This window comes from Anas platyrhynchos, chromosome 1, assembly GCF_047663525.1.
Source record: "Anas platyrhynchos isolate ZD024472 breed Pekin duck chromosome 1, IASCAAS_PekinDuck_T2T, whole genome shotgun sequence".
NCBI classification, from domain to species: Eukaryota; Metazoa; Chordata; class Aves; order Anseriformes; family Anatidae; genus Anas; species Anas platyrhynchos.
This window is the reverse complement of record NC_092587.1, coordinates 99389639-99414059: the sequence shown is the minus strand read 5'-3', so window position 1 is coordinate 99414059 and position 24421 is coordinate 99389639. Positions and strand designations below refer to the sequence as shown.

Below are 24421 nucleotides of genomic sequence, written 5' to 3'. Positions count from 1 at the left end.
TAAAAACAAACAAACAAACAAACAAAAAAAAAAAGTGAGGCCTGAAGTAGCTTCATTTCAGCCACCTGTGCTTAGGAAAGAAAAGATTTGGACAACCAGGCCCACCAAGTTTTAGACTCTAACACAAATACTTGAGGTGCTTTGATGGAGTCAAAGGTGTTAGTTCAGTACTTGAGGGGCTGAATGCAGCTGTTTCTCTTTCCACCCACTGCAACAGCAGACAAACACAGATCAAAGACCTCACTGAGATCACTTCTCTCATGACTGGCAACAGCTATACAACAAGATGTCCATTTTAAGGATTCTGCAAAGAATTTGTACCATCAAATCCAATTCATTATGTTTAACTCAACTGCTTTTAATACTTTGACAGATGCTTTAAAATTTTAATAAAGGTCACAAGTCCACAGCTGTAATTTGCCACAGAAGGACAGCAAAAATAAACTGCACTGCCAGAGAACATGCTCCTTTCACTAATTAGGGATTTTTATATAAAATAAGTTATAAAAAGTTATTTTTATATAAAACTTCCATAAGACCTTAAGTCTTATTTTTATATAAGACTTCCATAAGATAAATGCTCACACTGAAGAACAGGATACAAGAGGCCTTGCATTGAATTAGTCCCTATCAGCCCGACCGAATAAGAAAACCCACCTTCCCAAAGTAGGCACTCAGGTGACATGAATTTGGCTTGTGTTCTAAATGTGTTCTAACATTTGCAGATAGGCCAATCTTTTATCAAAAATAAATAAATAATAAATGAGTGTAGCACATTAAAATGCTTTTTGGAATAAGGCAGAATACAGAATACAAGGTATAATAAAATTTTCTAATAGTTATCTGAAGATACCAGAAAATTACTCTGTCACAATCTGCTCCCTCTGTGCCACTCTGACAGCAGGAAGACCTGGATACCTAACAGAAATATTTCTGGCATAGAGGCGCCAGCACCAGCTGACAGAAAGGCCATACACATACATAACAGCTACCAACATACAAGCTTTGCCAAGGGACAAACAGGTCCTAATCAGAGCATGCCGCTCTCCAATAATTCTTGGCTGTGGAGCATTCCCCCAGTTCCACTGCAGTTAAACACAATTTAGAGATGTGATTGAGCTGTTCTAACTTATCCAGGAACCTTCATCCAGGGATTATCACAGAGATGACAACTGTCCTAAAGTCACCTTTCCCATATGTATATCTTCCTTTAACAGGGATAACCCAGGAAGAAAAATTAAAATCACATATTTGAAACAGAGCCAGGTCTAGGAATCACTAAGTAAAAGGATTCTGCTTTTGAGAAATTTCTGGACCTTCCAATGACATACAACAATGGATTGGTTATGGCAGAAAAGTTAAACAAACAAAACGTGCAGCAACCGTGAGTCATATACTGTGATTTAATCAATCCACCTTTAATTAAAACCAACATTAAAGAAGAATGTTTTCACTCACACATCCCAGTACACAAGAATTTATGTTTTACTTTGTTGTTGTTGTTGTTGTTGTTGTTGTTTTTTTAGCAATCTGAAGTTATACGTGCAAATTCCCACATCTCACAGTGAGAGTGTTCCCCATAAATTCAAATAGATGATTATCCTCAGATGAGTATCCATCAGGGTAAGCATTTCAAACCGCATTAGACAAGTGTAAAAATTCACAGAGATTAATGAATTTAAGCTTCAAATCTAGCAGTGACACTATGAATAAAATGAACTTGCAGTTTTCTCTACAAAGATGGGTTAACTTATTAGGCATGTGTATGAACTGATACATTTTCCTGAAAAATTTATTGTCATTTCTAACTGCCTTTCCTTTATAATCAGCTCTTCCCCACCTGTACTGAGTCAAGGTTGTAAAGAAAGCTGCTCCTTAATGAGTGTGTGATACCTAATGCCTCACCATACTAGTCCATTAATGCACCTTGTTCTGGTTAGGCAAGTTGGGTGAATAATTCAAGATCATTTCTAATTTTTACAGAAGCAGATGATTACTTTGGAGTAACATAATATTCTGTTTATCTGAAGCCTGCTACCAGAGCTTCACAATAAATATAAAGAAGCCAGCAGTAGGCATTTCCATGCTCAAACTTTATTGCAACTTTTTAGTTTTGACACAATGCTTTATCCTAATGGGCTTTTTATCCTCTGCATAGATTTTAATTAAGCAATAAATAATCATCAGCAGAACATGGATAATTACTGTAGGTATGTCAGAAACAAAAATCCTGTGCTCTGTCTCCATGTCAATGAAAATATTAGAAAATTAGAAAAATAGAAAAGTGTACCTTATGGAGATCTCAATATACACTTATACATTTAAGTAGTGGCCATGCAACAGTTCATAACAGAGAGAAGCTCTGGGTGCAATAAACTTAATCAAAAGGACAGCTTAAAGAGTTTTGGGTACATGAGAAAATTCTCCTTGCTCTTTTAATATAAAAAATTGGGTATTTCTTTGTTTGTTACGATTGTTTTAGAAGGGCTGCTTCAAATCCATTTAGCACTTCCAAAGGAAACATAAAACTGTACTATTCTTGCTATCTTGCAACTGAAGCATAGATGGAAAATATTCCCCCACCCCCAGCCTCTCCAGAAACCATATCTTGATTTGGTGATCTGTGGATCCTTGCAACTTTCAACCTACAATACACATAGAAACACAGAAAACAAGTGTTGTTTTTGTATTTTTATTATTATTATTATTATTATTAAATATAGATATTCAGTTTAACACAATACTCTTTGTCTTCGCTACAGTTGTTTATGGAGTTTTCTCTCTGTTAATTAAAAGATGATCCACACCTATTCATCTCCTAGGTCTGTTACTCAGAATTGCCTAAAGCTCAAAAACCTATTTCTTCCCTTCTACCTTTCATTCTGCTGCACAGGGAGTAAGTAGGCAGCTGGTCTACACCTATGATTTCTTCCCTGACCAAACATACTCGGCACTTTGACACTGCCAGTTCTGCTCTCTCTGCATCCTAAGAGCAAGTACTTGGGGGTACATCAATCATCTCTGGAGGGCTTAGTCAGCACCTTTACACAAGCTTGCCATGCTATTTGAGAACACAAGAAGGCATTTTACTCAATGTCACAAAAATATTGGTCTGAGTTCTCCACTGGCTAGGAAATGTTTCCAGCTTAGTCCATTCAAAGTAGAGGGAAAATTGTATCTAAGAGATATGCATAGCAACAAAATTCAACAAACTGCATAAACTATTCTACACCGAACAGGTCTTTAAAAAAATAATGGAGATTAACTTCACAATTGACATCAAATTCATCTTTGTCTAACCAACATCTTTGATCCAGTCTAACAGTCCTCTAGTAAAAACAGTTAGTGCCCTTGCTTGTCAGCATTCTTTGACCATTTTCAACCTGTGTGTGTAACACGGATGTGTCCAACTCTTCCTATACTTGGAAAGGCTTTTTTTTTTTTTTTTTTTTGAGAAGTTGATTCTCAGTGTGGATGGAAAATAAAATTCAGCCTCCATCACACCACAGCAGAATTTAATTTCCAAGGTCGGATAGCTATATAAGAATTCCAGGAAGCACATGACACTTCAGGAAACAGATTATATATATATATATTCAAGAGTTAAATTTCCACCGAGAAACAGACTCAACGGAAAATTTTCAATCAAATTAAGAAATGGGATGGGCAGTTTTCAAGAAAACGTCTCACTTATTCTTCTCTGCCCTATCTATTTATTTCTCTTCAGTATAATATCTTCACCATAAATAGAAGTGAAGTGCATCTTACATCACCTTCAGCAATTAAATTCAGCTCTTACGGTGCTAGCATCTATCCATCCTGTTAAAATCACCACTCAAGTCTTAAGCTAAAACATCTAAAATCTCATTCTTTAAATATTACTCTTGGCTCTCTTTCTTCCACAGCCTCAACTAGACAGAGAATAGAAATAGTGACACTATATTTCGTGTAGTGGAAATTAGGCAAGGCATTGAGAGCATTTCTCTGAACGGTTGATAATGGATTCCCATCATAACTCTCAAACTTAGTCATCAAGTCACAATCTAAGATCAAATAAAAAGCTTTTCAAAGAAAAAGAGTATGAACTGGAAATTAATACAATTCAACTGTAAATTTGAGGGTTTCCAATTATAAGAATAGTGAGAATCTGAAGCAATCTTCTGAGTAATAATAATGAAGACAACAATCTAACTGTTCCTGAAGTGAAACTTGAAGATTTCTGTAACTAGACTGACTACAGTAATAAGGATTCATTTCCTGGATTCACTCTCAATGCTTAGCTTCTAAAAGCTGATTTATTTATTATGATTGTATGCAGCTTCTGAAAATATACTGAGATGAATCCTACTTTACATCATATGGAAGAGAATGAATAACAGATCATTATAAACCTTTTCAGATTACATTTTTATCTAATGCAGTGAGTTTTTTGAAAATGGGAGTATATTTCCAAATTCTTATACAGAATTATAGTGCTTTGTTATTTACAGAATATAATTTCTAAAGCTAACACGACTCTAAAAATTAACATCAAATTAAATTTTTGTTAGGCTATGATGACAGCAACCAGTAGTGTCTTTTAATTAGTTCTCATGATAAATTCTAATTTAAATGAATAATTAAAATATTATGCATTAGAATTTCAAACATTAATATCATCAAGAAAGGTAAAGAAAACTAAAAGGCTATGCCTTATAACATAGTCTCCAAATTCAAGTTTATAAGCTTATGGGTGTAAGATGAAGGATCCGCAATTTGGATTTGGCCTTTATAAGGCCTTACATGGCCTTTGCCTGTGTAAAAATTATATGGACAAGCAAAAGTCCCAGCTGGGACAGCAGAGACTTCTAAAGGCTCAGAAATGTATCCTTACATTTCTACATATATGTACATTTTTACACCTACATAATAGAAGACAAATACAATAAATAAAGGCCTTTTTGAAAACTTGATTTAAGCAAATACTTTCTGTTTCTGTAATCTCTAGGAGGTCTGGAGCTGCTTTGCATGTGGAAAAAGCTTCAAATAAGATTTCAATTAATTAGAATTACATGACTTCCTTTTATTTATTTTTTTTTTTCACCTCCTTTAAATAAATAAATAAATAAATAAAAAGTCAAACAAAACCACAGTTCACCCTGGTAACTGAAATGTGGAACTCCAATTCCAAAATTCTGTAGCACAAGATAGGAGAAAGAAAGCAGTTTAGCAGTAATACAGATACTTTGTGAACTTTTAGTCATAATGTACAGAACTCCTGCATGTTAAAATAATTTCATATTTAATTGTTGATAATAAAATATCTAGGAATATTTGACTTTTTTCTTTCTTTTTCTTTTTTTTTTTTTTTTTAGTGAATATGTCAGATTTGGGGTTTAAAATATACTATGACTTTATTCAACAGTATAGTTAGATCTATTTTAAAATAGTTCTAAATGTATTTTACCCTTTTGTTTTGTTTTCTATTTTCTGTTACAATGAGCAGTACTAAGGATGTTTATAAGGCATACAAGAGGTGCAAGGATAAACACTGATTAACTTAAAAAGATACATGCATCAGATTGATCTTCAACTTCTCTACACAGGTGAACTTGCATTGACTCACTGAGATGACAATAAACTCTAGTCTATCCAAGCAGCTTGCAGCAATCTGAGACCCAGAGATGAAGATTTGGTATTTCAGAGACTTAAATAGCAATATTCCCTCTGACCCCAAATGCATCCACCTCATGGCATGCTCTCCAACCTGGTATAATACCTACAGAGATTTCTGCAAGTAGAAACGTACATTATTGATATATTCATTTTGCCTCAAGTTATAAAGCAAGTCCTTTTTACCCTAGTCTTGCAGAAGTTATAACGTGAAAAACTTATTTTACAAAAGGAGAGTAAAGGAGTTTGATGTATTTACCTAAACAAAATGAAGAGCCAGGAGGCATACAGTTGTTATCCCTAAATATCAAAAAGAAACGTGAGCTGTTTCACCTCAGCAACAGTTCCAGCAACACTGGTATTGGAACAAACACATGAACTAGCTGAGACTAAATTCAGGCTGGATATTGAAAGGAGGCTTTAAACCATCAGGGAAGCAAGGCTGTAAGACTACTTTCTATTAGAAACAGTAGAAACAAAGGAAAAAATGCTCATTTTCAAGTCTGAAGAAACCTATGATTAAAATATGACATGACAGATCTGGGACTGACAGCCCGAGAGGCCCTTGGCTATCTTATATCCCTGTAGTCCTATGAGAAATAAGTGACATTAGTCACTCCTACTTTCCAGCTGGAATCAGTTCTACGTTGGGAAGGAAATAAAAATATCCCCTTTTAGTCTAAGTAATGTTTGGTTCATGATACTCTAACTGTTTATCCCATAAAAGAACCTTATCTGCAAGTCAGTAGAAATGTTTGTTATTTATGCTTCTTGTCAGAGTTCAAGAAAATATTTGTTTACACAAACCAGAGCTTTAGATGCTTGCAACTCAGTACAGAATGGTTGCATGTGTTGCATACATGTGTGTGTGCACACACAGCTGGCTAATGGATGAGTAGACTGATGCAATTCAAATCGAGATGGAGGGCACAGTCAAACTGTTCTCTGCCGGATCACAGCACTACTGCTGGCAAGGCACTCTGTGTGAATACTCTTCACCCATTTCAGCTGCTGTATCCACTGCTTCACCTTAAGCTCTGCCACCTCGATTCACCTGGCTCAAGGCCCTTTAAAGCTGCTTTCATGTTGAGTAGATAGATCACTGTGGCACCTACTTCATTTGTCTTTCAGCTGACAGGAGGTTGGTAGCCCCTTAAGAGATGAGTGACAATCACAAAGGCATAAGGAGGGGAAAAAGACCTTCATCTTACTCAATTTATGCCTAAAGAGAAAGTGCAAAGTATCAACCTAGGTTCCTGAATTCATGAACTCGAGACTAGACATTCAAAAGGATGTCCTGGTTTTGAGAACAATGGTCTATGATGGTATATTTGGATATTCTATGAATGACATTTTTTTCACGATCCATCAAAACAGGTGGAAGATATTACAGATTAAGTCCAGGTCAGAGGTTCATCAAGTTAAGTTTCAATTGCTGACTACTTGGTCTTCTGACTTTCTTCCTGCTGACCACATTCAGCATAATCTGTGTAACCCTCCATCTCCAGTCTATAAAACAGGGCCAACAGAATTTCCCCAATTCACAGTGTTATGAGAATTGAGAACTGTAATGTCTAGACAAGAATTGTAGTATCTAGACAGACTGTGTATGAAAGCAATTTATCATTTAAAGTTTATAAATGTAAGACTGTTACCACAGCAGTTATTTTTGTATGCTAGGGGAACATATCAATGGTAATAATAATAATAATAATAAAAAAAAAAAAGGAGCCAAATGTATAGCAAAATTAATTACTTGAACAGCAAACAATGAACATTCTTTTTTGGCACACAAATACTTGTTGTTTGCCCAAGAAATATTCACAGGAGCACCACTATTCCTTCAAATTCAGAAAAAGACTGTTCATATGTGCATAGGAAAAAAAGACATAATTATGCATAATTCTAATGAGTAATTAAATTTTGAAATTGTGTCCACAAGTATTTGCCAATTATTCAAACAAGCCACAAACTAAATACAGTGCTTCATTAAAAAGACCATTAAAACAGCAAATTCAAGCACTAAAATATGACAGAATCACCACACTTAGCTTTCTTATTTCTAACCCCTTGTCTATAGAAAAGTTGGGCATTGTGATCACATATTATAGTATCTACAAAACTTACAAAACTTTTGTTGCATTTAACAACACACAAAGTGAATGAGACTTGGAATGGTATTTTTGTGCACTTTCCTTTTTTTTTTTTTTTTTTTTTTTTTTTAGGCATGGCGTGGACTAATTATTTGTATACCCTATTTTGTTGTAGCATGGTTTCAACAGTATTTTATATAGATAATTTTATCACCTTAAAGGGCTTCTCTTACTATTTTCTAACAATCTTCAGCATGCCTCTGAAGTAAGGAAGCTCTGTGAATCTTTCACAGATGGGAAACTGAGTCATACATAAATATAACATTTAGGAAATCTAATTTTGGGTGTTTGATTGATGACGAGTTATGTATTTTTCATATCAGAGAAGCTCTCATGTTTGAATAAAATTGTTGTCAGTATTTCTTAAAATTAGGACTGGGGATTGGTTTCATTCTACTTAAATATATCTGAACTAGAGAGAAATAGAGAGGAAACAGGCACTTAAAGGACAATAATATTGTCAAAACAAAAACACACAAATCAGGCACAATAACTCACACGTATAAAGCACAATTCTCTCCATCAACAACAAAAGGAATCAAAATAATAAAGCTAATATGTAAACAACTAGAATTAGGTGAAATGAATCCAGCCCAGTATTCTTCAGATTTTCAATCCCTGACATTAAACATCCAAGAATTTCTAAGCAACAGTGAAGCAAGTCTGAGAGAGGCAGTTCTCATAAATCTTTGTTCTTTCTCTTAACTTAGATGACATCAGTGGCATCATCCCTCTTAAAAGACTTTCACAGCAAAATTAAAAATTATACTAATATCTCTTGTCTTTTGGCAACTTGCGCTTCTCTTATTCAAACAGAAATGGAAGAAAAGTTGAACATTTCTCCTTCAAAAGCATAAATCCACCCAAGCGTTCTTTACAGTTCAACTGATGGGATAGACAATTTAATGAGAGAAAGCTTGCTTTTACATCTCCTGAAAGCTCTAGGAAGTCCTGTTTTCTTCCCCCCTTCCCTCCCCCTCCCCCCCCCTTTTTTTTTCCCTGTGAGTATTAGCTGTCAAATTTGTTAGAAGACAAACAGAACACCCTCTGGACTGTTATTTATTTCCAGTCAAAAAGCTTGTGGAGATGGGGGCAAGTAAAGGAAAATAAAAGCCTTTTCTGGTTATAGCTTAGAAAAGCAATGTTCCATACACATCTCCAGCAATATCCACCTGCCATCGGGAATTTTACAAGCCAAGTAGATGACTGTTGCCTTGGCTGCAAATGAAGCCCAGACCACTCATATAGCAATGTTAATTCAGCCACCAAATGACCAGTGGTACACAGAGGAAAACTCTCTACCCCCAAGAAGCTCTACCAGAGAAAGCCTATCCTTTCACTTAATATATTCTGCTTGGTAGGATCAGCTGTCCTATAATTTTTATTTTAAGCATGTGTTCCAAATGTGCCCGAAGTCCCCAAATAACTTTGAAGGTATACTACACAGGGATCCATACACATAGACAACACAGTACCTTTCCTTCAGATCTTACAAACCTAAGCAGGCAAGTCAAACGCGCAGTAGCAGAAAATCCAACATGAACAGACTTTTTTTTTTTTTCAGGTAAGTATCTTCAGTACTTTGCTATTATTGCTGTTTTACCACTTGTTTATATTTACTATCAAGCAGCTCATTGATTCTTTGATTTTTAGACAATCGTAAAGCCAACGACTGTGCTAAATATCACACTCTCAGCACAGAAACAGTGAAAAGGAATGCTCCTTTTTCTGCAAGACAACAGGAATCGACAGAAATCCTTGTCTCTTAAAGTACAACACCAAGCAAGGCCAAATCAGCAGGAGGAGGTGAGAAGGGTTTGACAGTGGCACAGAGAGGCTAAAGGACTGGTGGGATAGCTCTGAATGTCTCAGCCACATACTCAGTCAGAACTGATCCCATTCCTCTGTTCTGCTCACAGATGATTTTATGTTTTACAGCCTTTCCTGTCATACTGTTTAGCAGCAGTGCATTCTGCTTTCAACAGTGCTTAATGTGTCACTCTTCCCTACATCTACATCCTAATTTCATTTCCATGAATAACCTCCCCTCTCCTCACTTTCACACATCTTTACCAATCATCCCTTTTAAGGAAGCTCAGCTATTTTTAAAGGGAAATTTAAAGAAGTAGCAAGGTTGTTTTCTCTACAACTGAACTGCTCTTCATCTTTCCTTCCCACACTGTCTCCTCAGGGGCAAGGTAACTTTGTGGGCTTTCTCTTGATGGAGGAAACTGCTGGCCTCTTGTTCTCACACTGGGATAGAGAGAACTCAATGTCTTTTCATTGGCATAAATGTTTAATACCCATACAGGCAGAACTGTCTCATGATGGCTTGCTAATTATCCACTGTAACAGAGTCTGGATCTGATGTTGTTAGATTATTCTCCTTATTGGCTAGAACTTTAATTACTCATCATGTTTTTAGAAAAATCAAACATTACATTTTCACAGTAAAGGCTCTACTAGCAATGGGAATGATACTAAAAATAGAGCAAAAGAGGCCAGTGGTTTCTTTTGATTCATCAGCACTGTTTCTAGCTCTGCAGACTGCAGTGTGTGACTGGAGTTTGTACATTGAGCAGAATTTCACTGAAGATGAGATCTTCACATCCAAAGCTGCAGGCATTACCTTTGTTGAATGACTAATTAGGTACAATTTACAGAAAATCAGTAGCTTTTTAAATGAGAAAAGTAATTTGTAGCTAGGATTGCCATTTTAGTTACTGCAAATCTGGTGGTTTAGAACTTAAAAATATGACTCAGCATTACAGTTATACCATTCACTAAGCATTGATGTGTGTCCCTTAAATAGAGCAACTGAAATAAGAATGATTCTAGAATTCAGTATTAGATGAGATAAAACAGACAATTACCCAAAAGGATAACAGTTTGTTCAAAAAAAAAAAAAAAATCAAGATTTTGTTTTTATCAAACCTGACTAAACATCTGGAATTTCAGGCATTTTACTATTACAATTGAAGTGCATAGACAATCAGTGGGAAAAAAGATTAAATGTAGAAAGTTTTGACCAATCTGTTGTTAAAATAAGTAAAATTTAAAGACACATTGAAACATATCTAGAATGAGGTATAAGAAAACATTACAAGAGCAAGAAGGGCAGAAGAGCAGGAGTGGACTTGGACACTAAATTTACTGTCAGTGTATTTGTATATGAAGTAATACAGAAGCCAAGAGCAGAATCTACCAGTGTAGAAGAGACTGTCAAACTTGCCTACAATTTAGAGACTTAAAAATCCAAAACACCAAAATGGAAATAACTGAGAATTGTAAATTTCATATATACATGGACATTAGCATGTGACATTGGTTTGAAAATTAACATTTTAGAACAGTAACTAAGAAACAGATATCATCTTGTGATTTTTTTCCTTAAGTAACACTTTTCAGAACCACATAGGTATGCCTGCAGCAGCTTTGAATGAAGTAGGTACCAAAATGTTCTGTTTATATTCCTACAAAATCTTTACAGATTATACACAACAATGTTTGTCAATGTTAAGTCTAAGAATAAACATTCAGCTACTATAATCATTAAAATTACGCATTAAACAAAGCACCTTCCAAAGGTAAAACTCATTGCGTTAACAGGCTTTACTGTTTTTACTACTAAAACTACAATAGACCACTACTTTCAACTTTATCTTTTTCAAAGTACTGTAAACTAGACATTTTAAAAGAATATTGAACGCTAACATTTTCAGTTTATTGTAAAGAAATAAATTTAAACTGAAATTCTTTTTTCAGAAAATATAGTTGATGCCTTCTCTTTCTGGTTGCCCAGTTAGAATGCAGAAAGATTACGGGATTCTATGCACTGTACTCTTAAGTAAGAGAAAATGAAGCACTTTTCTCCTTGCCCCTAATACAACAGAAATACAAACATAAGCTTATGCATTAAGGGGAGTGAAATGAAAGGAAGGGTCACATACTATAAATGACTGCAGTAAACACATACAGGGTGAGTTCAGAACCAGCTAAGTCTTCTACCTTGACCAAATTCTTCTGCTATATTTTTTTCTGTGACACTGCACTATTGGCTGTGTAAAATCATGAAGCATGCAAAGACTAAATATTTGAGGCTACATATATGACATACATATATGTAAGACTAAATATATGAATAAATACATAGCCTATTTTTTCATTTACAGCAAATAATCTAAGCCCTTGTTTTAAATGCAGAATTTAGCTGGCAATTGAATGTGCAGCTGCATTAAGGTTATTTACTACTCTTACAGCATTAGCTAAAGTACAGTATCTGTTTTAAAGGTTCTTGTCCTGAATAATAATTTTTAAAAAGTATCATTGATATTTAGCTTAGTCATAAAACCATGACTGATCACACAGATCCATTCAAGCTGAGGCACTATTAGCAGTTATTGTACAGGCATTCCATCTACAGATGGGGAACAGAAGACATAGAAGTAACTCCATCCAAAAAAGTATATATGCATGTATACACTGCCCATGAAAAAAAGAGGAAATGACAAAACCCCTTCAGATTGCAGGAAAGTTTTTTTTTTTTTTTTTTTTTTTTTTTTCTCCCAAGGGTGAAGGGTACTTGTATTTTTCCTGGCTCCTCTACCACTAAGCTGAAAGACTTCCCCATGACACAGAACAACCGATGCCTAACCCCATTCTATACCATTCTTTTAAACTGTCACTTCAAGTTGCACATCAGATGAATCCTTCCATAGGTATAAGTAGTTTGAAAGAAACAGCAAACTTGGTAGCCATGCCTGAACATATTCATGAATCTACTCAATGCCACAAGCAATCAGGGAAAATGGTTCAACAGCTCTGATTTTTCTACTTAGTAAATTAACTTTTTATTGAAAGAGAGAAAGAGAGAAAGAAGTAAAAACAGTGTCAGGAAAGAACTTCACCTCTGAAGTTCTCCACCACTGCAGATTTTCTTTGCATTTTCCTCATGTAGGAGTCATTTCAGTGCTGTTCTATCATAAGTCAAGTACCTTATGACAAGTAATTTATAAACTTTCTTAATACTTTCAAACTCATTTCCTTTTTTTTTTTTTTTTTTTTTTTTTTTTTCCTACAGCTTGAACAATCCTCCAGAATAGCAAATTAATAAAGGATATAACTGCTGTACATGTGACCTGAATTTCTATGGGTAACTGCTAGCCTGGGTTCCCTATGGGAAGCAAGTATTCTTATGCAACCATGGGCAGTTTAGACCAGGTAATTTCACCTGCGTCTCCAGAAGGCCTGCTTCTGGAACATGTGTTGATTTTGTGGACCAGTTTATATAGAGTGGTAAATGCAAGCTTTTGATAAGCTAGGGTACTATTATAATCAAACATTGCCTGCATTTTAAATTGCTACTATTTCTTATGCAACGTATAATGAAGGATAATGCACGTACCTTTAGAGCTCATTTTGAGTTTCAAAACAAGTTACAATGCAATCACCTGTTAACCTTTTCATCCCAAGGGTTTTTCTACAAAAAGCTAATATCCCTGACAGCTCCTTGTTTATTTTCAGATCCATGCACTGTTTGCCACTAGTGACCTTGCAAGCAGATTCACACCTTGCAAAGTCCCTGACCTTGTAGTCATTAAAATCCAATCACACACTGGGCAGGCTTCCATATTCATTAGGACAGCAAGAAGATAGATTTGAACATGGCTCTAAAGTGACCAATACATTCATCAGCCAATTTCCATCTTCTTCAACAATTTCAGCTTGCTTAGGGATATTACTAGATTAATTGATACAGAAAATCTTTTGCAACAAAACAGTAGCAATGTTAAACAGATGCAGTATGTTTCTAATTACAAAGGCTATGATCAAGCATAAGTCATAATTTATAAGTTGTTCTATGAATACACATATGTAGTTCAGAGAACAATTCTTTTTATTTATACTTCTGATGTAGTGGTCAGGGTTTTCAGAATATGTTACAGAGCAATTAGCATTTACAAATAAGAAAGGTCATGTTTACAAGTATAACAAACTTCACATAGGATATTTGGTAAAAAAAAAAAAACAAAAAAAAAAACTTACCACTGGAACATGCTAAATAATCCTATTCAGTTTCCATGCATCTATTTTGTAAACATGTTAGGAAGGTAAAATTTTAACTAGCTAAATAAATAAAAGATTAGTGACAAGAACAAAAAAAGCATCAGAATCTAAAGGAAACAAAGTTAAGATTGAAGTTGACATTATCCTAATATTTTAACATATATTTGTCTACAGAGAGTTCTCATGGAAAAGTTAAATTTATGTGAATATATTTTGAGGAAAATAAAAAGATTTTTTGTACTAGGAATATATAGGCATGACATCTTTTGAATTTAAAAGAATTGTTGTCCATAAGTTTATATTGGGACTACAGGAGAAGCATTCGAAAGAGGCTGGGATAAAGGAAAAAGTTTCAAATATATAAATAGTTAAGTCTCAACTGAATCACTACCCACAGAAGAGGTTACTAAAAATCTGTTTGCTCTATAAAGCACATTTACAGCAATATTGTTCAAAAAACATTTAAGATTATCTGGTAAAGGCCAGTGTTATATCAAAACATTTTCAAGGGGACTGAGCTTCAGTACTTTGGTCAAAGGTCTCTCTGCACAGAAGGCAGCGGACTGCAAGCTCCTCTTGAATTTTTTATTTTTATTTTTTATTTTTCCTTATATACTGCATGGGGAATACATCTACCTGAGTTTTCATGAATAGACAGACGAGTAGCTACTTTCCTACCAGGCTTCCTCCTCGTCTTAAAACTGTAAATAATATTGCTTATTAGCTTTGCATTTTCATTCTGGCAGCCATTTTATTTTTTTACTAAGAACTGAGACACAGCAGTGACAGCAAATCAAGCCAAGGTTTGATTTTCAAGAGAACTTTTGATTCAGAAGGTTTTTGCCTGATTAACAGATCTTGAGTAACATTTGAAATAAATCACCTCTCTTTACAGATTCCTCCAGCTCTATGACATAAGTCTGAAATGGTATGTGTCTTGCAAGAACCAGTAAAATTACTTTCTTACCATGTACATAGGCCATCATATCACTTATACATTATCTTCCGTGAATTCAAGTTTGTTTAAAAAAAAGAGACTAAACACATTCGTGTCTTAGAAGACAAACAATTTAAGGACGAAAGATAATTCTAAAACCAGGATCTTAAGGAGAGAGGAGAGAAAAGAATGATAGAAAAATCAATATTGCTTTGAAAATGCATTCCCCTAGATAGGGAAAGGGCTGTTGTCTTGAGAATCCAGTGTATAATAAACAAGCGGTTATTTCTCCATGTTTGTTCAAGACCATGTGATGAATGTCCCGGAACAGCATTTGTAACTAGTGTAATAGACTTTCCAAACTACTGAACAGTATACAACTTGATACAGAACAACACTATCTGTATCCTTTGTGTAATGGTCAAGTGTTTTTCATTTATACTGCCCTATCATAACCTGTGTTGTACTCACACTGAGCCAAGGCTCAAAGGCTCTGGCACACAGTTACACCATAAATTGAAATCACGTGAATGATTTCATACAGTTCTACAAAACTTGTCTAGGGAGTTGTGTGTGTAATGAGAACAATTTTGCAGCCAAGACTCTTTCTGTGGAGATAAGTAAGACCATCAGCTTTCCTCAACTCCTGGAGAAAGCACGGATGTTTATGGCAATAAATACACTCTTTTGAAAGTAACTAATTTTAACAGGCCCATTAGTCTTTATTGAATTAATATAAAGAATATTCTTTCAATAAAATTAGGTTCATAAGCATAAGTGCAATTGTCTGGCATTAACTTTGTCTGGCAAGAGACACATTTCATGTCATTATACTGTACGTCCCACATATTCAGCAAATTAAACGCATGCCTGATACTTCAGGAGTACAGTAGCTAAGAAGGCGAGTGTCTAAAGAAGTATATATTGATTCATTCATAAATTACATACAGAATTTTAGAACAACTATATTGTTGGAACACAAAACATACTTACTGTAGCTCCTTGAATACCTATTCTCTGAAGGAAAATTAAGGAAAATAATGACATTCCCTTTTCCTTTGTTTATGGAGGAAATTTCTCTTTTTCTCGTTTATAATTTTATTCTGTAAACATTATTCAAAGGATTGTAATGTAGTTATTAATACTTATTAATTTCACAATGAAAAACAAAGTTTGAATGAAGAAATTAATTTAAAAAAATGCCAAAGTTTGAGATTAAAGCAACAATCAAAATATATGCTACAAATTAGGAACTTTCCATTCTTAAAACTGACAGTTTATGTTTATATAGTCTGCATTCTTCTGCTGGCACTAGCACTCTAACTCCATTTTTAAACACAGTTAAGTTCACAAAGGAGTTGAGGATCATTAAGATTTTGATTTGCTGAGGGGCTGAGAGTCGATGCAGCCCGTTGCCTCCAAATGACTCCGTTATCTCCTCTGCATCTGTGAAAAATTGAAATCATGCTCTAAAAATTATTCCATGTATAACCAGTCCTGTAGCCACACAGTTTGTTTATAAATAAATGTGAAAAATTCAGGTGAATGTGAGGCCACCAATAAAGTGAAAAATACAAATCCCCAAATCAGTAAGCATGCACATAAATAGTCAAAACAAGCACAACAGAACATCAGCCCACATCATTCACCTGCAGAAAAGCAGCAGGTACAAGAATGCTGCACTGTAGCAGGCCACCACAGAGTGCTATTTAGATTGAGTGGTGACAACCCTGCTCAGACTCTGGGTTGTATTATCCACGTTTGGACTGTATTTGAATCTCTCTCTTAATGTCACCATTATACCTCTAATTATTTTAATGAATCTTCCCTTACTTGGTTCATTGATGTGATTATCTGACTATTTGATTTAAAACAAAACAATGAGAGGCTGTTTTCTATTTGGCAGGTAGCTTCACTCTCCTTTTTGTCTTGTTTTAAAAGGATTTTGCTATTCAGCTTCCAGATTTCTTCAACAGTTTCTCATGGCTCTCATCCCAATGCCCCATTTGTTTAAGATGATCTTGTGCATTCATTGCATTTTAAGTAGTCATAACCATTGCTTGTAAATATTTCACCAATATATATTTCAAATAACATATATTTATGCTAAAATACCATGTTAATAACCAACTTCCCAAAACTCATTTTCGTTAAACAAGGATAAGAATGCAATTGAGCATGGATTTCCTGTTCACGGCTCCAGCTGTAATTCCAGTTTTAATATAATTATTATTTCTGTGTTTACTAAGCCTCCGAAGAGTTTAGTACAGAGCTGGCAAGTGCTTAGAAAACTCAATAATAAAGTACAACTTAGAAAAGCAATAATGGTTTTGTTTAAAAGACAGATTTTAACAAAGGTTCATTGTTTTCCAAGCCATAAGAGTGGAAGGATGCTTAAAATAACTAAGAAAGAAGAAAGAGAGAAGTCAAAACACTGACCTGATGCACAAAAGCAGAGAAGTAAAATGTGTATCCCAGGAAACAATGGATCAACTCAAGGGAAAAATAAACCACATAAACATTAATTCTTTTTTCTGATACTTTGAAATTTATTTCCTTGGTAGTATCTATGCTTTCTTAAAGGGTGATGGAGGATGCAGGAGGAGGATGCAGGAGTTATCAATGTTTTATATCTTTGTGTGGCCTCTGAGAGAGAAGAATCAGAGATACCACCCAAACTAAAATTAAAGGGAAAAACAAAAGGTGGAAGAGAGTTTTTTCTTTGGTGGTGGTGATTTGTTTGCCTTTTTTTTTTTTTTTTTTTTTTTTTTTTTTTTAAGTCAGAGAGTGTTAGGCACTTTTTTCCAGTGGGAAATAGCATAGAAAATACATGTATGTTACTCATTGCATACCGCTGTACTTATTTTTCCTTCAGCACTAACATGAATAGATATTGAAGTCTTTATGGACCATACTTTCTTCAAAATAAGTTCTGGAATTAAATCCTTGACCTAGGAAAAGGGACATGTTTTTTGGTTTCTTCGGTATTATTCAGGCGTAAAATTTACCACTTGAAATTACTACTTGGGAATCCTTTACTATTAGAAATCAATATGTTCAATAAATAGCATATTTGACCAGAAGGAACAAGTCTTCACGACAAAGTACATTTTGTTGTGAGTGGTCATACTGAAGTGAATGCATCTATTCACAGTAAACTTTAAAGAACAATAAGAAGAATGGACCAAGTGTTCACTCATTGACCAGCAGACCCAGACTCTGCCTTCCTCTCAGACTGCACTGAAAATTGTTTATCATACATTTAGAAAGAGAAACAATCACAACCAAAGAAGAAAAGACTCCACAGTGGAAAGTGTAGAAGGAAGATAGCAATTCAAAATTAATTTTAACACTAAATGATCACATCATTTCACAGCAGCAGCAGATAAAATGTAGGTGGTGATTTTTTGGTGAAGCTGTGGGTGGTGATTTTTAGGACACTTTATATTTAATTACCTCAGAATATACAACCTAATTGCTCATGAAGAAGCCAAGACAATTTTAACTTATTATTCAGAAATAACAATAATAAAATCTCAAAATGCAAGATAACAAAAACACTGTCGTTTTTAAAGTTTTATCCATTTCTTCTAAATATGTATTACCTGGAGGAAAAAAAAAAAAAAAAAAAGTGAACTGAGAAGTGTTGCTGAATTCAGGAATCAAAAAACAGACTTTACATACTTGTGAAGATGAAGAATACTTATCTTACCCAGAGGAGATATTGCTGAAGAAAAACCAAAGACAAAATTTGATACCAGTTGTGAACCAGGCAACCATTTTTCCAAGGATAAGACATTCATTTATCATTCAAAAATTTTGAGGATCAAGTTTAGTTTGAAGCAAAACAAAGTTCAGTAATTCCAAGATTATATACCTAGGAGAATTGTAAAACATTTTAACTTCAAGAACACACATTCAGCAAAATACAGTTTTATCAAAAGCTACAAAACCATCTAAATTAATTACAAAAAGGTATGTGATCTTCCATCTGATTAATGATTACAAAATTTTTTGTCTAGAGGGAAACTGGAATGTGATTGAGTAGGGGACAAAACACAAAAATGAGAGCAAGCAGAGATTTACTTTTGCTTCAGTTATAAATAATGTGAAGAATTTGATACAGCTGTTCCACAGGGATTCTGTAATACCAAGACTGAGATTTTTGATAGTGCATTCCCCTTCACCATGCTCCAACAAATGTTTGCCAAAATATGTCAAACCATTATTGTCATTTACTTATACGCCATATATCACAGAAGTTTGAAATGAACCTTGAGAGTAATATGTAAAGTAAATGAGAGTGTATGTAAAATATTTACAAGATTTAAAATATCAAGTAATGGCAACAAGAGAGAAGGGAATTATATTGAACAAGATGCCAAAAATAATAAGGCAGAGCACAGTATTGTTTGGAACTAAAAATATGCTGCCCCAGCTGACACCTGATAAATCTACTACAGGAAGGTAACCAGTTCTTTGGATTTCAGGGTACAGTGTTCCAGTGGAATAAGAAATTAAAAACATCTATCCTATATCTCAAGTTTATAGGCCAGGAAAATACTTCAACAGAAAGGAAATGTGATCTGCACAACAAGTGCTTCAGACTCTACAATCACCGACATGTCATATTGGAAATTCAGTGGTTACAGAAACATAATTTAGATAGCAGAGGATTGGGAATGCCAAAATGCCAGGTTTACAGACAGATATCCAGAGGTATTAAAACTTGAGCCTGCAAAGGATCCCCATCACCAAAATTTAAACTGTGTTTTGAGTTAAGCAAGTGTTTTGCTGAACAATGTGTTAATGGCAAACGGGACTAGCATCTTATGAGTCTTAAGAGACTGGATTTATGTTCCTTAGCATTCAAATTTTCCACTGGAGATGTCACTATGATAGCTAAGCGTCAATTAAAAGCTGCAGATGACAAAAAGCTTGAAGTTGCAGTTATGTAATTTTGGTTATTTTCCAGGCTAAATTTACTGAATTTTAACACTTATGTCTTTCAAGACAAATATAATCAAGGTAAAGGCAAGACAAGGTCAGATTCTGTCACTTCTTTCTTCTCCCACAGGCTTAGTTCTACTTTTCCTCTCTTTTATGAAATGAAGACACTTACTTCCTCACTTTGCTTTCCTTGGAGCAAACACTGCAGACTTCCCCCACTGCTAGCAGGCTTAAACTGTCATCTAGTTTGACTGCATCATTTAAGTTACTGGCCTCTCTTGCCCAATTGCTCCTCGGGTCTTACTTGCTCTTTCTCTGATCCCTAGAGACTTCACAGTCAAGATTAAATGGTAGAATGGGGAGCAGTCATGAAAGTGGGTATATGAATACATGACAGGGCAAAACTGAATATTACATAAGGAAAGCAGTAGCCAACATATGATGAAGAGTCTTTTACTCTTTTCTGGTGCCCAGAAACATCTAAAAACAAAACAGAACAAAAACGTTGGAGCTAAGAGAAGAAGAATGAATACATTTGTAAAAGATGACTCGCAAAACATATAAAGAAAGGGACGCATTTAGAGCTGAGCTCTAAGGGATATTACAATAAAACTAATTAAATATGAGTTGATAAAATTACATTGCTTTAGAAACTTTTTGTTACTATATTTATGGTGCTGTATTTAGACTGTACTAGTGAATTTCTGCAGTAGTGTAAAGGCAGGAAAAGGCGAAATTTGAAACAGCAAAGTAGTAGCGGCTCTTGAACATATGGCTCACAAAACAAAATTGAAAAATATTTGTATTCTCCCTAAGGAAACTGAATTTAAAAGTGAGCACAGCTCTGTATAAATACATGGGATCAATGAGCAGGCAAGTTAAGTGTTTTAATTGAATACTAGCAACAAAGTGCAAAATGGCTACAAGCTAACAATATGGTACAGTTAATTTGGCTCAAACATTTTAAGATGTATGCAGTTTAAGCATTAATCTGACATACATATTCCAAAATCCTCTTTCTGCTCACCAGCACTAATGTAATAATGGCAGATATGTATAAGATGCATGAGTACATATATGTAAACACATGCAGACACACAAGTATCCTAATTTACAGATAAATCATCTCATACAAATAACTTTGAAGCACAGATTGCAGCAGTTATGAAATGCTAGGGAAAGAAGTATTCATTCTGACTTCCAACAGGAACTTACAAGAAATTACAAGTGACGTGTATTTCCCTAAGAATACAGGTGAGTGAACAAAGAGAACTACCACTCTCCAGTTAAATGTGAATAATGATATTCATTATAAAGATAAGACTACATGCTGTAGTTAACAATGCTAACATTTATGAATAGGACAGTATCTGCACTGATCTCCAGCTATCTTATCTGAACTATGAGACATTTGCTAGTACTTCTGAAGTAGTCAGCAACAGGTTTGTAAGCAATTCACAAATTAACAAGTCCACGCAAATTTATATAAAAAAAAAAATACAAGGCACTGTAAAGATGTCTTAATAGTGATACAAAATCTGTATCAATTGGGTCAACTCTATCAAATCAATGGAAGTTGCAACTTCAGGGAAAAAGTCACTCAAAAAACAGAAGCTCTAGCTCACTGGAGCTCTAGTCTAATTGTTTGGGGGCTCTTGCAACAAGAGAAAGAACTTTATAACACTTAATTAGCTCTGAAATAAAGACTGGAAAATTTAGTTCCAACTGCGTCTACTTCAAACAAGTTTTAAATTTCCTATGAGGATTAGTTTAAATCACGTTCATACAACAGGTTTCAGATACTTTGACAAGGTAGTTCATATGACTGGTCCCTAGACCTTACTGGCTTTTCTAATTGCACCTGCCAACCTATTGTCTCCCAAACCTTGTATCGCTTTTCTGATGGTACTCCTGACCTCAGATGCTCAGTGTCCGGAGAACAGTTCAATACACGATGTGTTCAATGCCTCCTGTTCCTGCCCCTCTCCAATGCTTGCTCCTTTCTCACCCTGTTCTGCACTATGCTGCATGCACACAGCCATTGTCAGGGCTGTAGGACCAGGCCAGGGAACAAAACAAGATTAAAAATACAACTTTTCCCTCCTCAACTTATTTATTTATTTATTTTTAAATCTAAATCACTTCCCTGATCTGATTTGATGCACTTCACACCTCACAAGCAATTTTCAGGGGCTCAGCAATGGAAGATACAGTCACAGAAAGAAACTACTTATACTGTCATTGCAGTATCAGGGAACTAGATTTTCACTTTGCACTTTAACCAGCTGACATCCTGGCAACAGAGTAAGTGTGATAGGAGATACAGATGAACAACTTACTCCATCTCAAGTTACTGCCAGTTGGGTTAAGCTCCCCTAAAAATATCCATTTTATTTTCTCATCTTGTATCTTCCAAAGCCATCCTAGGAATTCTGTTATTGGAGTATCAGATAGTTTTAAAATAAACTTACAATATGCACTATATTCTTAACCACTTATTTAGGTAACACAGTCACAAAAACATCTAGAACAGTAAAGTAAACATCTAGTACAGATAAGTAAAATGAAGACTAAATTAAAATAAATTTGAAAATCTTAGAAACCATTCATTAATTCACCTTAAATATCCCCAAATTATTTGTCTATATTTGATTTACTATTACTTTAATGATCTCAAAGAACATCAGTCTCCCAATAAAATAATGCATTTTTTTTCCACGAAGCTTTTCACATGCACAGCCTGAACACACGCACATTCTTACATGCACATTCTCCTGGGCTCAACATATTTGACTGTCTATCTGTTAAATGATGGCTGTAGTGTTTAAGTAGCACCCACAGAAAGGCAGATTGCAACTCCATGGATTAGTTTTAATTAACTTTTTAAGTTGCAATAATGTGGCCTGGCATGAGGCAATGAAATGACTTTAGTGCACAGGCTGAATGCCTGCAAGATTTAAGCAAGTTTCTTGAGCAAGGCATGAGTACTGTTGGAGTGGATGGAAAGGGCAGGCACCAAGCACAGCTGATCACCTGAGCTCTCCCCTGACTGCAAATGACTGCCCTATGTTTCAGAAACCGCAGGATTTTTTAGGTCATCCCTAAAACTGGGATTTTAGGTCATGTCTAACCTTGTGAATGTATATAGGTAATAATAAGCTCTATATAAGTAATAACTTTTTAAATTCAAATCTATTTTTATCCATAGATACAAAGCAGTAGAATTTACTCTGTATTATACTACTTTCAGCTAGCCCATGTCATTATCAAGTGTAACGCTTTTCATTCTTTGTAAAGTCCCAGAAAATCTTTTTTATCCACAAAATCTTTGCTCATTGGAATATTTTTGAGTGCTAAGTCACCAAAAATGTACTTGTTATCGCTTTTACTGCCACTGTGTGTGTTAATATCAAAGAAATATAAAAGAAAACTGAAGAAATCTTTCTGCATTGTTTAGACTTAGCAATGCCAAGTATTGTTCATCTCTATTTTAATTTTAAGCACTCCTCCATTCCCTCATTTATGATTTTTTTCTGGTAATATTAGTGAAACAAATGACACAATCTTAACCCCAAAGCCATCACACAGCAGGCATTAGGATGCCATAGACAGCCAGAGGTACTTGGGTGCCTCCATGTCAGTATTTAAATTCTGGCCAATCAAAACTTGGCAATTAGTGTTATTTAACGATGGCATCAAAATTGTCATCAGTAAAATTAGAAATATTAACGTAAGCATTCCAAACAAACAAAATCATCTTTCACTTTGAAAGTCACTTGTCTTACTTTCACAGGACCCTCAGGCATATCTTCTAGAAGTGAGAAGAAGAAATTTCAAATAAAATTTATACTACTCACCTACCTGCTGCATGTTTGTTTTCTATCACAACAATTACAAAAAAGAAATTATTGTGCTGAAGTTTGGTGCAGCATACATTTGGCCTTCAGCATGATGAGGTTACTCTATTTGAGTAATGGTCCTTGAAAACAGAATATTGTGTACTACTGGGGGCCAAATCTTCAGATGGCATAACCTGGCATAACTCCACTGATTCAGTAATACGGATCATAAACTCTCTGAGCAAACGATGTATCATTTTATGCTTGGAATGTGCCACTCGCATTGTGGATGTTATTGTAATTCAGATAGAAGAGATCTACTAATAGCTGAAAAACATGCTTTTCCAGAAAAACATTAAATCAGCTTCTAAGTAAGGAAAACTCCAAATAGTAACTCATCGTGAAAATTAATCTTATAGATTATTGCGATAACAATATCAGTATTGATATGTAAGAACCATTATTCATTTAGAGTAAGCAGCATTTTTAGCAAGCTCAGTACTAAGATCTTCCTATGACATTTTCCCTATAACTAACATAATAAATTACTTTTTCTTAACATGCAAAATTTGATATTAAGCCATGTTTACAGAGGTCAACTATTTGTTAGTGTAGGTATTTCCTTATTAGAGATGATAATCATGAGCAGTCATGTATCAGGCCGCCAAAGAGGGAGGATGTGAAGCAAGTGTACAGCAACGGGAACAATATTAAGTTTAAAAAAAAAAAAAGGACAAGAATGAATAAAGAGTCAGAACCACAAGAAGACAATCCCCAAATCTGGTAAGAAAAACAAAACAAAACAAAACTAAATCCTGAATTGC

General features: G+C 34.8%; 1 long non-coding RNA gene across 1 annotated transcript in view; it reads right to left on the bottom strand.

Annotated features, from left to right (window-relative positions):
* Positions 1 to 17084: 17084 nt before the first annotated feature.
* The window catches only part of LOC106016458 (uncharacterized), a 40060-nt gene continuing 32723 nt past the window's right edge, over positions 17085 to 24421 (bottom strand). Inside the window, exons 4-5 of the long non-coding RNA XR_002401175.4 lie at positions 18521 to 18685; positions 17085 to 18413 (exon numbers count right to left, since the gene is read on the bottom strand). This is a non-coding gene — a long non-coding RNA (uncharacterized lncRNA). The remainder of the gene's footprint in view (positions 18414 to 18520; positions 18686 to 24421) is intronic.